At 35.8% G+C, this 11,110-nt stretch overlaps 1 protein-coding gene across 1 annotated transcript in view; it reads right to left on the bottom strand.

The window, feature by feature from the left end:
* Positions 1–11,110, bottom strand: part of TRHDE (thyrotropin-releasing hormone degrading enzyme) — a 789,161-nt gene that overhangs the window by 367,994 nt on the left and 410,057 nt on the right.

Here is an 11,110-nt window from a genome sequence, read left to right on the forward strand (position 1 = left end):
CGTGTTATTCACCACTGCAAGAACAAGAAAACAGGGCAAATGTCCAGCCACAATCAAATCGGTTGAGAAATCGTGGTACATTCATGTGATGGATACTACACAACAGGCAGAAGCAATGATTTTGTAAGTCACTACCTAACTTGGGAGGGCCTGGAGAGCATTGTGCGAAGTGAACTTAGTCCCATAAGGACAAATACTGTGTAAGACCATTATTGTAGAAATAGATAACTAGCATAATGTATATGAGAATCTAAGGGGGTAGAGGGGAGGGGAATGGGGGAGTAATCATGCGGTCACATGGTTTGATGAGTTAAGGGGGGGTGGGTTGGAGAGATGGGGTGGTCTGCTGTGAGGGGCAATGTATACAAACTCTGTAGGTAAACCACTGTAAAATTTTTTTAAAGAAAGGAATTGCAAGAAATTTAAAAAACCTACAATTAATGAATATTAGAAAAAATAAAATAAAATTGCCTAACCACCCCCCTCAAAAGAGAAATGATGGAATGCTAATTGACTATTTCAAAAAAACAGATGTAGCCCTGGACCTGCTCGCCAAGTTGTACCAAGAAATTTGGAGGAAAACTACCTAGCCAAGTGACTGGAATAGATTCATATTTATCCCCATTCCCCCCAAATATAATCCAACAGAGTGAGGAAATTATCTTAAAATATCACTAATATAATCAAAATTTCATTCAAGGTTATTGAAAAAACAACTGAACATGACATTAACACCGAACTTCCAGAAATACAAGCTGGGTTTAGAAGAGGTTGTGGCACTAGAGATATCATTGACAACGTTCGATGGATCTTGGCTAAAAGCAGAGAGTGAGAAGAATGCCTATTTGTATTTTATTGACTATGCAAAAGCATTTGACTGTATGGATCACAATAAAATGTGGCTAACATTGAGAATAACGGCAACACCAGAACACTTGATTTTGCTTATGTGAAACTAACATCAACACCAGGAATCAGTCGTCAGAACAGAGCAAGGAAACACTACATGGTTCAAAATAAAGAAAGGAGTGCATCAGGATGCATCCTGTCTCCATACCTTTCCAATCTATACACAAACCAGATCATTTGGAAGGGTTTACTCTAGGCAGAACAATGTGGCATCAGGATTGGAGGAAGACTCATCAACAATCTGCACCATGCAAATGACACAGTCTTGCTTGTTGGAGATGTGGAGAACCTGAAGTGTTTGGTAAAGAAAGTCAAGAACTACAGTCTTCAATATGTACTGTATCTCAATAGGAAGAAAAAACTAAGACTCACCACCAGGAAAATTTGCATCATTATGACAGATGGAGAAAAGAATGAGGTTGTAAATAATTTCAGATTGCTCCAATTCAAGAATCAACACTCTTGGCACCAGCAGTAAGGCAATCAAAAGATGAGTTGCTTTGGGGAAATCTGCTGTCAGGGATGCTTTCCAGAGTGTTAAAGAGCAATGATGTCAGTCTAGAGACTAAAGCGTGCCTGGTTCGAGCCATGGTGTTCTCAATTACTTGCTATGCATCAGAGAGATGGAAAATGACCAAGAATTACAGAAGAAAAATCAATGCTTTTGAGCTGTTGTCCTGGAGTGAGTACTGAACATACTATAGACCACCAAGAAAACAGACAGGTCTTTCCTGGAGAAGGTGAAGCAGTCTACTCCCTGGAGGCAAGGATTTTCAAGCTCTATTTCACAACTTGAGGCATGCTGCTAGGAGGACTCAGTCCTTGGAGAAGGATATCATGCTTGGAAGGGTGGAGAGACAGGGCAGGAGAGGAAGACCCCAGATGAGATGGATTGACACAATGATGGTAGCAATGGGGGCAGGTGTATCAGAGACAATGAGATTGGTCAAGATAGGGCAGGGTTCAGAGCTACTGTTCATAGGGTAGCTATGAGTCATAGTTAGCTTGAAGGCACATAACAGCAACAAGGACCACCTATCATATAAAATGAACAATAGTCTAGGGCAGTAAACATGCTTCACACTCTTTAAAATAAAAAAGGACAAGAGAGAGGATATGTACTCTTAAGATATCTACTTAATAGAATAATATCTGACCCTTTCTCCCAATAAATAAGTACGTTAAATGTTTCCCTAAATCTTTATTGTTAGAACATTTCTCATGATCAACTAATATAAAAGATCTTCATCAATTACCCATCAACAATGTCTCTGTTGTTTTTTTATTTTCCCACTCATTCTCAGAGAAAGTTATTTTACATTTTTGTTTTGTTTTGTAGCACTTGAAGTCATTGCTTTGATTTTGACATCCTTCTCTAGTATCTGAAGAAGAGGGGAGAAATACTCTATAAAATGTTATGAGCTGAGACAGTCACACTTAGAATTGTGTTCTGATGCCTGATTATGGGTAAGTAACAACTGAAAAAATTGACTAACTCTTCTATCACTGACCTCTTAGGCTCTAGTTTTCAATGTTGGATCTGTTGTCATTAAAAGTCTTACAAAACAAACTATCTTTAATTAGACTGGGAAAATGCTGAATAATACCAGGTGCTAAAACCAATGATTGTTTTATACAAAAACAAACATTTTTACAAAGGATAGTAACTCAGACAGCAGTATTATCTCTCTTTTTTTTTTTTTCAGAAGTATCTCTTGTAACAAATATGTATTTGAAGGCAAAGATAACAAAATATGCATTTTATGATTCTGGCATCAATTTCTGGCATTACCAAGTCTTCTGGTTAATCAATGATCACTAAAATCTTCAAAAAAACCAAGAAAAATCCAACCACCAAACTAAACTGGTATCTTGGTTACAAACTCATTTGAAATAGGCTAATTGCCCCTGAATTATTTCCAAATGAGATAAAGGCTGTCCTTGTGTTATAGTTAAATTCAAGGTTCATTAAGACTTTTCTCCTAAGAAAATGTCTAATCTTATCAACATAGTGAATAGTTTTATAATTGATAAGGAAGTATAGATAGTCCTTGACACCAAGCAAACCTGAGCAGGGCAAACTTCATTGTAAAGAGAATGACCGCTCATTTTTTATCTTTAGGTTTAAAGTGGAGAAAACTCAAAACTGAGTCTATCTGTGCAAAGTTACTTGTTTTAGAAAGAAAAAACATTGATTAATATGTATAAAATTCTCAACTTGCAGGTTTTTTTCAAACATCTTAAAATTTCATATAAGAAACAATGTGAGAAAATGAAATGAAAACAAACTTCCAAAATGTGTGCCGGAACATAAAGAAGAATATGTAAATATGTATGAGTATTAATACACTGTTTGCTTTCTCTTTTCTTTCCAATCCATGCTACATAATAAGAGTTAGTCTGCCATTTGAAATCACAAATAAAGCCGACTTACATTTCTGAGACTTAAATAACACATCTTGATAACATTCAAGCTTTTCAAAAGCCTCCAAATCCCAAACAACTTGATTTTTATAAAATTAGAAGTGGAAGCAAAATCCGAAGTATGAAAGTATTACTTATTCTCCATTGCTGTAGCTTTATACTTACAAATCTATTTTTTCCATAGATTTTTCTAAACCAGTTAATACACTTTAAAAACCAAGAAATACATACTCTGTTTATATTCTTCCTTTTGACTGGTGTCCTAAACAAGACACATATTGTAAAACCGTATTTTATAGAAAGAACAGAATTAGAGTTAAAATAAGAAAATGTGCCTACAATTTGCATATATTAGCCACAGTGAGTGCTATTTCAATGTTCCAGTGTAACATATGTGAACTCTGGTGGTATAGAAGGTACAGAGTTGAGCAGCTAACCCAAAAGTAACATTTCTCTGGAGATTTAAATCCAACAGTTTCTGTGGGAGAAAGATAGGTAATCTCCTTCCTTCATACAATTCAGTCTTTGAAGGGTCAGCTCTAAGTAGGAACTGAATAGATGGCAATGAGTTAGAATTGTCTGTTTTGTTTCTTTGTTTTTAATGTAGTGGGCATGTATCAGAACAGTTTCAAACTATTATTTATTTCTTCTTATTGTTGTTATTATGTGCCTGGAGTCTGAAACTTATAGCTGACCTTCCAGTGGGTTTCAGAGGCTGTAAATAACACAGGGGTGATTGCTAATCTTTTCCCACGGAGTAGGAAATGGATTCCAATGAACTGGTTTTGGGTTGGCAGTGCAACTCCTTATTCACCAGCCAAAAGAGATTATTCATATCACTTATCACTGGTCAGATGCTGAATCTGGGACCTGCTTCTCAGCATTGATAACACTGCTATCATTTTTGGGTGTTCCCAAGTTGACAGAAATTCTGTATGACCCTATGAACCACAGAATGGAATTCTGTCCTATTCTCACATCCCTTTGTGCACTCTCTGCATTTTAGTATAATGCTCAATGTGTTAGGCATATGCAGTTCAGATACAGCATAAGTACCTACCAATGTCCTCTAACAGCTATTAGATACTGCTCTTACTCATTTTTACCTCCGTTATAGGCCCATTATCCACCAATGGCCCAAACTGCTTTGACCACTAACGGCAGGGGGGAAAAGCACACAAAAGTCCGTTACCCCAGAACAAGTGATTCTCAAATGCTTCTCAAATGGGGAGATTTTTTAAAAAAAAAAAGAAAGAAAGAAAGAAAAAAATTCTCTTTCAACTGTGGAAATAACTGCTTCCAGAGAGAAGGGAGAAAGGAAAGTGTAGGGGAAAGCTTACTCTCACATTGGGGTAACTAATCTCAGGAGATCTGAGAAGGCACTTTTACGTCTCTTTCCATTCATTCTTTGCAAAGGCCATTTTTAAGCTTCTGATCAGGATAAAAATTATCACTGACCTTTGGAGTATCCCAAATAAGCCTTTAAATTTTTCCCATTCAATATTTGTTGGACATTGGAGAATAATGTCAGAAATGCATAGAAAATAACTGGATCTCCTAATGTACAGATACTGGAGAAATGGGCTATAATGTGGGATTTGATTACAATTACACAATTATATAGAGAGCATTAAGTATATATACATAAATTTACTTGACATTCAATACTTATAAGGTTCTAATGACTCATACATGTTTTAGCCCTGACCCCTCACCACTGTTAAACAAGTATATCTTTAATATTTACAAATTATAAACAATCATAACCATATATATCTAAGGCCACAACATATATTAAATAGTCTTTGAGATGACAGCAAATGTGTTTTCCTTGATAGACGTTAAACCCAATCATGGATTTAAGAAATGAGCAGCTGAATAAGTAAAATATTAACAAAAACTAAGATTTTCTTTCTACTTTAATATTTTTCCCTCTTTGAATGGCAAAAGGAACACTGGTGACAGCTGGTAAAATGCTTAGAGGTTATCACAATGTAGACAGTGAACCCACAAGACACTCCATAGGAGAAGGGTAGGTCAGTCTGCTTCATATTGATGTACCGTTTTGGAAACCTTATTCGGAAGTTCTACTCTGTGTTATGTTGCTCCACAGGAGAGAGATGTACAATTTGTCCCCTTGAAATTTACAGCCCCTGAAAATCACAGGCAGGTCATCTACCAGACAGTTCTGACTTGACAGCACCTAATAATAGGATTGTCTGGCCAGCTTGATTTGAGTTGAAATTAACTCACTGACAAAGGGCTTTAGCTTAACATAAAACAACCAACTATGTAGTACTGTTCAGAATGATTACTCTCAGTATGTTTACATTTAAACATGGAAAAAATAAAACAGTGAGTTCCATTTTATTATGGTTAGATGCTGTCAAGTCACCTGTGGCTGGCTCACAGTGACCACAGGTACAATAGCTCTGAAGCCTGCCCTAACCTGAGCAAGTCTCACTGACTCTGACATGCCTAATCCCATGTGTCAATTACCATGTCAATTTATCTCATCCAGGGTCTTCCTACTTTATCCTATCTTCCACCCTTCCAAGCATGATGTCCTCCTAGGAATGCTCCCTCCTGTCCACATGACCAAAGTATGTGAGACAAAGTTTCAACAGCCTTGCCTCCAAGGAGAAACTTGTTTCACCCTGTCTAAGACAGATCTATTTGTTCTCAGGACTGTCCATGGTTTGTTCAAGATTCTTCTCCAGCACTGCAACCCAAAGGTATCAATTCTTCAATAAGTTCTATATTTGTCAATAATTTCCTTGACTTACTTTTAAAAAATAGTTTAAAAGGTAAGGATAATACTATTGCAATATCTGTTATATTTTATATGAATTTTCTTGAGGGGCACATTGAAAAAAATAGGCCTAATGGCACAATTAATTTAAACCCTTTTAATCCTATTGTGATAAAGACAACTGAAAGAATTTATCAAGATTTTAAGGAATGTACTTTGGAGTGTCCTAAGTATGTAGTATAATGAAATTTAGCTGCATGGTTCTTCATTAATATTTCTGTTTGTTCCCAGATGTGTATTCTCACAATTTAGAGAGAATTTCCAACCTGTAGACCATGTTGTTGTTGTTATGTGCCATCGAGTTGCTTGTGACTCATAGTGACCCTATGTACAACAGCCCTAAATGCCGTTCTATCCTGTGCCAAGCTAGCCATCTCAAACGTACTCATTCTGACCACACCAGTCCCAGAATCAATCCATCTCATCGAGGGTCTTCGTCTCCTGCGCTGTCCCCCCACCCTCCCAAACATGGTGTTCCTGTCCAAAGACTTGACCCCAAAGAATCCTTGACCCCGAGGAGCATTCGGCTTCACCTTCTCCAGGACAAACCTGTTTGTTCTCCTAGTAGTCCAAGGTACATTCAACACTCTTCTCCAGCACCACAGCTCAAAGGCAAAACCTTCAAAGGAAAACTCTGTAGATGATAACCTGTGTATATCTTGTAAGTATATTGTTGTGTGAAACTTTGCAACATTCTAATTTATTTAATAAAAGAACATACACTTATAATGATTGTCCTACAATGCCACATTCAGGAGATTACAGGGCATGCTACAATATGTTATTGTTGTTATGTGCCGTCGAGTCGCTTGCGACTCATAGCGACCCTATGTACAACAGCCCTAAACTCTGCTCTGTCCTGTGCCAATCACACTGTCTCTGACACACCCATCCCGATTATCCCAGTCACTGAATCAATCCACCTCATAGAGGGCCTTCCCCTCCTGCGCTATCCCTCCAACCTCCCAAGCATGATGTCCCTCTAGAAGGACCTGTCCCTCCTTACAACATGCCCAAAGTATGTCACACAAAGCCTCAGAATCCTTGCGTCCAAGATTAACCATCAATCCTTGCTGCCCAGTTTAACCATCTCCAGGATGAACCTGTTTGTTTTCCTAGCTACAATATAATTCATGTAAATGATAATGCAAACTTATCTAGTATACACAGGGTTCAGATTTTACCTACATCACAACCTGATCTATGAAATAAAAAAGTTTTGCATTACCACATTTTATTACACATTCTCTTGTACTAAAATTATTTTGGCAGGAATTTTTCCCCCCTGTTTCAAATGATAATGGGTATTAAAGACTAGCAATTGTATGTTGCTTTAGTCCATTTTTTCTCCTTTGAGGAAACACAATAAGATTTAATATGACTGCTATCAACAGCAGACCATAACCAGATTCATTCAATGAAGTTGTCAATATGAGCCAAATTCAATAACATATAAAGCAAAAAAGAATAATCGCTCCCTGAAATCTAGCCTTCGCCCCTGAATTAAGGATGTTGCTTCTAATGATCCTGACATTTCTTTTTGATGAATGAAACATTATCTAAGGCTTAGGTTCTTACAGAATAGTGTAGTGTATGTAGGTTGCCAGAATAGGTAAGAATCGATTTGGTGAAATTGAGTGTAGATATAAAGTATATAGAAATGATTTTGTAACCTATACATAATAGATACAACTCTAAGGTGTCGGATGGGTTACTAGGGTTGGGAATGTTGGTGAATTTTATATAGAAAATCAGTTAATGTTTCTATTAGAGGTGTTGGGTTTTTCCCAGGTCCATGAGCCCTATTCATATTTGTATAGTGGTTCACACTTTTCAACGGCCTTACAAGTTATTTTATCTTTATCAAGTGAGCTTAGTACGTCAGTATTACCGTGACATATTTCAAATGATAAGGAAGAATCAGGAAGATAAAACTGTCTTTCTTGACTATAGCAATTGACGCCAGTGTGTCAGAGACACACAGGATGGGACAGGGTTCAGGTCTGTTAGGAGTGCTATGAGTTGTACTTGACTCAATGGCATCTACCAACAACAACATCCATTGCCTTACCTTGTATCAAATTACAGATCAACACTCACACCTATAAAATGGCAGGCTTGATTGATTTATGAAAGAATTAAATTATCACGTACATTCTTATTCCATGTATTATTCCAAATGTAAAAATTAATTACTTCTTCATTTAAAACTGGATCTGAAAACATACATAGTCTGAGACTTTATGTCTAGTTAAGGAGACAAAGCAAGTAAACTGAATGAGATCAATACAAAGGTTTTATTAAGAGTCCTATGCAATTCTAGGCTTCTTTATTGCTATTCCACTGAAGGCACATTGTCATAGGCAATCTCCTTAGCAAATTGAAATTGTATTTTAGTGCTTGAGCCTTGTTGCCTCAAAACGATAAAAGCACTGTTTTGAAATTAGAGGCAAAAAAGGTCAGTTTTCTGAATTTCCTTACTTCTGACATGAGTGTGACTTCTGGTTTTTCTATTTTAGGCTCAGTGCTAGTAGAGCCCCAGCCATGCATTTCTACGCAAGTTTTTGTACGTATCACAACAGTATGACTTACTGCTGACACAGCTATCACTCGTACATGTCTGTGTATTTCTTTCATTCTTTTGCTGATGCTATTATGAAAAAATGCTGCTGGTACAGCATAAAGCCACAAAATCATCTCTTTTGTTAATGTGGCTAACTTAATATTGAAACTTTTCTTGCAAAGAAGATATTAATAATATATAGCAATAAAAATTATGGAGGTTTCCTTCTTATCACTTTTGTGCTTTTGAGAATTTTACATATCAGGTCATTCTACAAACTAAATGAAGCAGTTCCATAACAAGAAAGAACAATCAATAATCAGTAAAGCATTTTGATCTTTGCAATCTGAACTACAAAAAGATTTTTTTCTCTCACTATTGTCTAATTAATTGTGGTGACATTTAATCTTTTACTTCTTTGTGTGATAGCAGTTTGTTTCACTTTATACCATTCCTACTTATTATTTCTCAAATATTAATTATGAATTTTTGAGAAGTATCAACTCTTTTTTTTTTGAGAAGTATCAACTATTCATAACCATAATATTTTATATTTCCATTGCATGACCTGTATTCTATTAAGGACAACTCTCAGTTGTGTTATTTAAACATGAATTACTTTTTATATATTGCTTACAAAATATTTTCCAAAACATCTATGTTTATCATTTAATTAATTCATATTATGAATGAATTGCTAAAAAAGATACTATGCAAAGACAAAACTCAGGATAAGGGCACTGAAACATAAGCAATATTGCTATACCAACCTGTCAAAAGCTGTCAGTTATCATCCATGTACTGATTATTTTTTAATCCAAGATATATTTTTTATACTGATGAATAGGAAGAATTTTCTAGAAGATTGCTAAATGAGCTTTAAGAATAGCAGCAGCAGTAGCAGCAGCATACTTGTATGAGTAGCATGTCATTGTCATTTATAATAAGGCCATAGTTTAATATGGTAACATAATGAAATTATAAATCAGTGATATTCTACAGCATAATGAAATTAAATAAAAGTTTAAGCGAAGTTGTTTGAATGTCATCTAAAAGTCAAAAGGTTGGACAGTGACTAGGGATGATAGAGTAGGGATGATAGAGAACTGATGCCTTTGAGCTGTGGTGCTGGAGAAGAGTGTTATACCATGGACTGCTAGGAGAACAAACAGGTTTGTCCTAGAGAAGGTGAAGCCGGAATGCTCCTTGGAGTCAAATATTCTGAAGCTTTGTCTGCCATACTTTGGGCATGTTGCAAGGAGGGGCTGGTCCTTGGAGAGGGACATCATGTTTGGGAGAGTGGAGGGACGATGCAGGAGAGGAAGACTCTCGATGAAATGGATTGATTCTGTGAGTGGAGTGGTAGGAATGAGTGTATTGGAGACGGTGAGGTTGGTACAGGATAGAGCAGTATTTAGGGCTCTTGTACATAGGGTTGCTATGAATCGGAAGCACCTCAATGGCACATAACAACAACAGCCTTTGGAAATGGTTTAATGCTCTCAAACATTTAACTTAGAAAATTTCATATTTGTTAAGAATATTATAAATAACATAATTTGGTATTGGTAATTATCTTTGAATTTCTGTGAATGTATTTTTAATTAACAACTTTAATTGTAGAGGGCCTTGAGGCCTTTTGTTCACAGGGTCACTATGAGTTGTCCTCGACTTGAAGGCAATAAAGGTAACAAGAGTTCCTATTAAGATTTTTTAAAAATGTCTCATACATACAAGTCCAACTACGAAAACCTAAGTAAATGTATACATTTATACAAAGGAACCACATTACCCTTATAAGATATATGAAAACTTGCAAGAACATAATTAAAACATATCAAAAACGTAACATTATCACAGTTCCTCTGAGAGATCTACAAGGTCACATTATCTCTCAGCAGGTGTCAGGTAAGTTTGTGGTAAAGGAATTGTATTTTAACTTTCAAAGGCTTTTAGTTTACATTCTCTCTACACCATACCTGGAATAATGATTTACAATTATATAATTACTTAGTATAATTCATAACATCCAGATAAATATTACCTTTTATGATAGAGAACACATGAAATTGAGTTTTGTAAACTGGATAAATATTGACATTTTATAACTTACACATATAAAATAAATTTTATATTTTAGTTCCAAATCAAAATGAACATGTGAAACAATTTTACACTAATACTCTCAGTTAATAAAATTACTTATTAGTTGAGACATATATGAATTTTTTAATCTTGTATAGAAGGAGTTTACAAATTACATCATATATTTTTCTTAAAAAATATTATAAAACACCACCATTTAAGGGACAACTCATATTTCAGGTTCAGGTGTGCAAATATATGTTCTAGATTAGAAGAATAAGGTCCAAATTCTAAATGTTGCTGTTGTTGTTGTTGTT

The sequence above is a fragment of the Elephantulus edwardii genome, unplaced genomic scaffold, assembly GCF_000299155.1.
Source record: "Elephantulus edwardii isolate Elephantulus edwardi_28Jun2011 unplaced genomic scaffold, EleEdw1.0 scaffold00021, whole genome shotgun sequence".
Lineage (NCBI taxonomy): Eukaryota > Metazoa > Chordata > Mammalia > Macroscelidea > Macroscelididae > Elephantulus > Elephantulus edwardii.